The sequence below is a fragment of the Dermacentor silvarum genome, unplaced genomic scaffold, assembly GCF_013339745.2.
Source record: "Dermacentor silvarum isolate Dsil-2018 unplaced genomic scaffold, BIME_Dsil_1.4 Seq11216, whole genome shotgun sequence".
NCBI lineage: Eukaryota > Metazoa > Arthropoda > Arachnida > Ixodida > Ixodidae > Dermacentor > Dermacentor silvarum.
The window spans coordinates 14,302-20,923 of NW_023605583.1; the positions used below are offsets into that span (position 1 = coordinate 14,302).

Below are 6,622 nucleotides of genomic sequence, written 5' to 3' on the forward strand. Positions count from 1 at the left end.
ACCGTATTTGCACTCAAATAATGCAACGACAAATATAATTTAAGGGGGAGAATTTTGGTCTCACAAGAAAAGAAAGAAAATATATGTATTACAATTAAAATGCAAAGTAATGTTTCAAAAAAAGGGAGACAATGCATAAAAGCAGATGTCTGCGGGGGCTCTATTTATCGTTAGTGCAAACTTCCACCGCAAATAAAGTGAAAGCACGAGTGCACACTTTTTTGTCATTGTTGATGAGAACGACATCATCCTCCGGGGCACCCACCAATATTACTGGACTAATAGCACTTTAGAATTGCCTGCAAGACAAACGAAGGCCAAGAATTTCATGGATTGTGCGGTGATGCACTGTGCGACTTCGAAGACCGCTTGCTTGACGCACCTGCACAACAGCGTCCATTGTCTTGCGCACGGTTGTGTTTCATACGCCGTTACCTAATTGATGCGGCAGTAACAGTGTTTTAAATCAGGAGAAGAAACAAGACCAGAGAATGCACAGTGGCAACTCCCAGCTCGCTGCTCTTGCGTGAGGCAAAGTGCCAGTGGGCGCGGAGACCATAGTGAGCAGGAGGAAATATAATAGAAAAAAAGCCTCGTTATATTTGCATCACGAATCTCACTATACGGCCACGCAATTATGATACCAGAAATCTAGGAAAAAAGCTCGTTATATTCTTGGTAATGCAGTACATGCATGAGTAAAGGCAATCATAAACCAAGTTAGTACATTTTGCATGGCCGTTTATTCTATCGTCCATCTTTGTAGCATTTTTCTAGAACATATGGGCAGTATTGAACCAGCTTAGTTGAAATAAACACACTAGTGTATGCCATACTGCCATGTTCTGGCCATTTCAGGTAAGTGAACACTTTATACTAGGGCTCCACCACCAATACAGTTCCCCTGGTAGCATCTTTTCATCCTGCATTTACAGTATCTTATGCAAAACTTGTGCAGCATCTTCCACAGCACATGTGCGAAAACTAATGAATGCATGCGGAATTTGAAGTAATATGTCCATTGTGACATTCTAATTTTTAATGGACTTCTACTCAGGTACCCTACTTCATGCGACTGTGACAGCTCCATTTCGACGACTTAAGCGACAACAAACCACGCCTGGAATCCAGAACAGCCCTCACGACAATGTTGATACCTCGCCACAAGGGTGCATGCTGTGGAGCCACTTCTATGTAAATACATAGTACTGTCAGGTGCTAGTATGGCTGCATTAGAGGCATCAACAAGAAGTCAGGCGAATTATTTGTGGCATGTCTCTAGGCGGCTACGAATAACAGCCTCGAACATTCGGAGGATTTCAAAGCAGGCAAGAACTCCAGCTGAAAAACCTTTGCAAAGTATCACAAGCCGAAACTTCAATGGTAATGTAGCCACACAGCATGGAATAAAGCATGGAGTAGTAGCACGACTGCAGTTTCAGAAGGATTTTTGACTTGTTGCTGATCAGCGTGGAATGTACGTGCGCAAGGATAAACCATGGCTGTCCCCAACACCTGATTGAATTACAGAATCGCACTGTGCGATTCTAGAAATTAAGTGCCCATTTACACAGGACTGCAAGGAACTCATACGAAGTGGGAAGTATGATGTGGTAGAAAAAGGAGGGGTCCATATCTTAAATAAGAATGACCCTAGTGGATATTATTCCCAAGTACAGTTCACTATGTTGTGCACTGAAAGCAGCTCTGTTTTTTGTACGTGTGGTCAACAAGTCAGCAGTTCTCATAGGGGTACCATTTGACTCGTGTTATGACACACATTAAATTCCATGGCTTCAGAGGTGTTATTTTTGCAAAATGCTTCCAATGTTCACAATGAATGAAAAGCGAAGGTAAACTTGACCTGTCACAATATGAAAAAATAGCAAAGATGCAATAACAGCTCATCTTTCAAATATAGCTCCTCTGCTAGAAGTTCTTGAATGTAGCAAATGTTTTCCAGATTTCTATGCAACAACATCATACTGTGCATGAGTAACATTTTGTTGAGTTCTCCTATATGTTGCCTATGGCTGTGCTCTCGCGCCTTGTTTATCTTGTTTATTAATCCGTTTGTTTTGCTATTCCTTTTTTATGAATCATACGCTTGTGAGCCGGATACACTAAACTGTCTCTTGAAGGGATATTTAAGAGGAATATTAAATGGTAAAAAGAAATTAAATTTCTATAATGACGAATGATTCACACGTAAAGTAAGCAGATATCGCCAAAAAATGGAAGAAACATGAGAATGCACATTTAATGTTGCCGTATCCACTTTTCACTATGCCATGAAATTTGAATGTTTTCTTCGACTGAGTTTTTCGTTGATAAATAAGTGTGACGTTGCATTCTAAACAAACTGAATAAAAATATGGGGAGTGTGGCATGGCCCAAATGATGAAAAGAATATGAGAAAATGGTCTGAAATGTCCACATGACACTGTTGCATCAGTTCGAAGGAGTGCGTATAAAATTCAAGCAATAGAAGTTCGGCCTTAACTTTCATTGCTTATAATCAACATTTATGCACCCAAATGATAGTCGTTTTTAAGGACTGCTTACCCGTGTAAACTGATTTAGTGTTTTCTTTGGTATCCCTTTAACGTGTAGCGTGCTTGTGTGGATTTTTTATTATTTAACCTGCCGTTCCATTGTATTCTAATTCATACCGAATTAGGCATTTGGGGAGCAAGTTCAGTGTTGGGCTTTTACGCTGTATATGTGTAATCTAGTCGTTTTGCAGAAACATTGCACTTCTCATTCTCCTCCATGTCTCTTGTGGGTCTGATGTAACTACTTTGGTGCTGATAGATGCTGTATTTGTATGCTTTGAATACATGGACATGTACATATTCTCTCAAAGCCCTATTAAACTAGTCAGTTTTTATTGTGCTCGCTTAAATCATGGTTTTCTTGCTGCCTCTAAGAGGCAGCAAGGATTCTTCTAGTCTGTGACCTGAAGCAGTTAATATATGTACGTACAAGGCAGTTAATATGCCTCACATTCTGCACAACATTGAATAAATTTTGATATTGTGATATCACTAAAGTAATTATACCAGTTTTTATAATGTTATTCTGTGGGTGTTGCAATAAAAGTTATGTGCTTATACTGGTAAAGGAGAGCCACATATTTAACAGTAGTATATTAAATATTTGTTGCTATTTCGTGTATTCTATGTGATACCATGTTGTCCATGTTTTTTATGCTACACTTGTACATAAAATGTTCAATTCACTTATTTGATCAATGAACGCTCCATGTTAAAAAGTGTAACATTTTCATTTACACCCTGTTATGAACTTCTGCAATGTGTTTCCACTTCTGCAGTTTGCACACAGTAAACAACTTTCTGGGTTGCAGTATTTATTCTTACAACTTGTTTGCAAAGATGCGAGCACTGCTTACCTTTCATGGCTACTGCCACCCTTAGTCTCTGTAATTAACGGTGCCTTTAAGTTACAGTGCCTGCACAGACAAAGATTATGCTGTCAATTGTGTATTTGCAATTGATGCTCAGCGCAGACTTAAATATTCTGTACGTCTTGATCCTGTTGATCGCTCACTCCCCATGTATTCGTGCTGATGCGATGCGCCGAGTTGAGGTGACTTCCTGCTCAGAAAGTTGGCCCTTCCCTGAAATGCATGATAATCCAGTATACATGTGTCGTACTAATGCCCTCATTTCTCAACACAATACACAGCTGGAGTTATCACACGGCTGAAAATTCCCAACACAGGAGAGAAAATAACGACTAACTAAACTGCAGCACATTAGGGTCCAGAAATTCAGGGCTCTTTACATAAGGCCATTTTCGTGAATGGTTCTGTTGCTCCTCAGCATCAGCAGAAACCAAGCTGCACATGGCAATGGCACAAGATCAATTGAGTATTCTCTGCTGCCTTGTAAATAGAACGAAATAACTCTGTGCAACCATGGCCCAAGATGCACAGCAGAGGGAGGACAAGCGCTACAAGAATAGAGAATATAAGTTCAAAGATAGGTCTTCCACCTGGCTTGGAATAAAAAATGTTGACAAAAATTTACTGTGGAGTACATTGTGGAAAAAAAGTAAACCTACATTCTGAATCATGTATTCGATTGGCAAAGCTAGTGTGTAAATATCCTAGCATGAAGCTGTACCTCAACAGTAAATATTTACTGTATATAAGTGGCAGAATGCCCTTAGTTTTAGTTTCAGGGACGGTATAACATAGCAATTTATTACGGTAGTTTGTATGTCACTCTTATTAACCGTCGTGACCACAAACGAAGAACGACAACAAATGCCATTGGAATAAAATTGCTAATAATCACGACCCAAGTTTCCAATTTTTTCGCTGCAAAATAATCTTGTTTGCATCTGCTGATTGCGCACCCACAATTGATTTTTCCTTCAAATTTTTTGTGTTTTTTCTTTCTGTGCACAAAAAAGGAAGCTTGCTTTTATCATTGTTGCATCACTCATGGGCTATTCAACCTTGCTCACACAATTGTTGATGCAAAAATGTTTCCTTTTGCAAATGCATATATCTGAAATTTACACAAAAAACAATGAAGGCCATTGCATCTAAACAAGTGTTGCCTGGCTATTGCAGGCCTGTAAAAACCAGGATGACTGTGGTAGTACAGATAACGCACCAAACCAAGCAATACTGACTTAGAATATTGCGATACACAAGGGATGAGAAAGAAATATGACACGAATCCAGAGTAACAACTCGGGTGTACTGTCATAAACACGAATATGTTTTTTACTCGTGTTTGTGGTGTAAAAAATACAAGAAACAGAAGTTGTTAGTCTGAGCTCGTGCCATGTTTCTGTCTCCTTCCTTGTTTAAGACGCTATTCTACATCAGCACCGAGTAATACCTTGCCCTGCATTTAGCATCTGTGGGCCATGCAAGCTGGCACTTGAGCACATCCTCGTGAAGCCTAATCTAGTTTAGAGCCCTTCATTCCTTGATCTGAACAATTTGCAATGGTGATATAGAAGGTGGCCCTTTATTTCGTGTAACAGGACGACAAATAACAACTACATTCTCTCCTCAATATTTTCTAACATAGCTCAATGATGCTTATAAGTCACTGTTTATCGGAATAATCACGGAGTGGTGTCATTTGAATTAAGCAACCACAAGTACAATAGCCAATAGCAAACCATGCATGTTTGATAATGATGCACGCTGTTGCAGAATGACGGCGTGTCCTGCCTGCTCAGGCCAACGAATGGTGGCAGCTTTTCTCATCTTTGGTGAATGCTGGCATGTTCAGTTTGATTCCCTGGGCTTCCAAGTAGGGGTCCAGAGTGAAGCCCCTGTCAGCCATTATGACATCCCCAGGAGCAAGGTATTCCTGGACGCCACTCTGTTTGACAATAAATTAGTCCGAAGCACGCCCACCAAATGCACGAGAAATGTACATAATAAGGCCATTTGGAGCAATTGCCACAAGAAACTTGACGGTATTGTGGGCACTGTACGAACTGTAGGTCTGGGCTCTTGGCTTCTGTTTTGTTGGCCTTTCAAGTGCAACTTCAGTGCAATCAAATATGCACGTGGTGTTCTCAAAACCATTTTCTACCAATGGACTGGGCATAGTGCTCTGAATACGGGATCTTGGGAGCCAGATTACTACGTATTTCCTTATATCTTTAAGGGATTTGAGCACATTACTGAATATATTGCACACAGAGGATGGTGCAATACAAAATCTCGTCGCTAGGTCTCTGTAAAGAAGGCCAAGCCTTAGGTGCATTAGTGTTATAAGTAGCTGGTCTTCTAAGTGAAGCTGTGAGGGCCGCAAAGGTGTCCTCTGGATGCACAGTGTGAGCTTCTTAAATACCTCTGGTGATATCCCCGTGCAAAATTGTAGGTCGGCTGCATACATTTTTGCCGAAAGTGGTGTTTGGATATTCAACTTTAAAGGTGCAGAATATGTGTGGTGGGCACTTGTCACATCTTCGCACTGTGTGGCTGCGTCTAATTTACACACCTAGAAATGGTTAAAGCTTTGAATAACACAGAATCTGAAGGCAAGAAAAATACACAACTATAAGAGAAAAGGTGAAAGCTTGCTTGATATGATTGTTTGGTATTAAAGATCAACTCACTAAGAAAAAATAAAGGATTTAAACTCGCAATGAATAATAGAGGCAAGTAATTAGTGAGAAATGCACTACCCATTTCAATAAGTGATCACAGTATTTAAAAGGCGCCTCACCAGGTTTGGGCATTGCAAGCTAACAAGTGCAGCATCTAGATCCTGCGGTGCAAATCATGTCTGAAAAGTATCAACCAGCTGCATGGCATGAAAACACCTGAAATTTCAAAAACCTGCACGCCCTTCTTCTCGAGGTGGCCTCCCGTAAAGCCAGAAGTCAAAGAAGCACGTAAGATGCACTCTACGTAAGATGCACAGCCTGCATCATTGCAGATTATGGCATGTGACTTCAGTGAGTGTGACGCCCAGGAGGAAAAAAAAGAAGAGAACAAGAAAGCCGGGTTAGTTATATAAACCAGTCGCAGTCCCTTGGCTACGGTATCAGAGAAGGCAGATAAGAAATGTCACTTGCGGACAATAATCGAGGTGCAGAAAGAGTCTGCATTTGCAGTGAA

At 40.5% G+C, this 6,622-nt stretch overlaps 1 pseudogene; it reads right to left on the bottom strand.

Moving 5' to 3' along the window:
- Positions 1-5,222: 5,222 nt before the first annotated feature.
- On the bottom strand, positions 5,223-5,894 carry LOC125941698 (uncharacterized; annotated as a pseudogene).
- Positions 5,895-6,622: the final 728 nt, after the last annotated feature.